Raw genomic sequence first — 605 nt, 5'->3', positions numbered from 1 at the left:
TTGGTCCTGTCTAAACACAGATGGCTAATAGTCCTGTCTAAACACAGATAGCTATTAGTCCTGGCCAAGTACAAATGACCAACAGATTACCAGGGTTTAAGGAAGAATAAATTTCCATTAAAATATCAAGGTGTGAAATCCCCAAGAGAAACAATAATAAAAAAAAAAAAAAAAAAAAAAAAAAAGGATTTTTGTTACCCAACTCCGAAATCTGATATATTTGAACATATCACCCAAAATGAAGTGAAAAATGAGACGGCTTTTTTCCACCGTCTGACTTTCTTAACACTTCAGCGATCTCCTCCAACTGATCTTGGCCAATTTGTCAATGTCAGAGATAGTTTCTTGAAAGTTTCTTGGGAGATAAGGGAGTCCGTGATGGTATTTTAATAGACCTATTTGAGACATTTTATTTTTCTTGTTGATGAGATTTTTCCCGTCACTCAAAAATTCAGAGAAGATGGACAGGAAAAAAAATAAAGAAATATTGGCAATTAGATATTCGATGAAATGGAAACATGCATTTAGGTAATAACATTAATTAACGGCAGTTATTATAATTTATTTGACTAATTTGTTTTGAAATACGAGAAGGGGATACATTT

This window comes from Palaemon carinicauda, chromosome 3 (assembly GCF_036898095.1).
Source record: "Palaemon carinicauda isolate YSFRI2023 chromosome 3, ASM3689809v2, whole genome shotgun sequence".
Taxonomy (NCBI): domain Eukaryota; kingdom Metazoa; phylum Arthropoda; class Malacostraca; order Decapoda; family Palaemonidae; genus Palaemon; species Palaemon carinicauda.
This window is presented reverse-complemented; position numbering follows the sequence as displayed.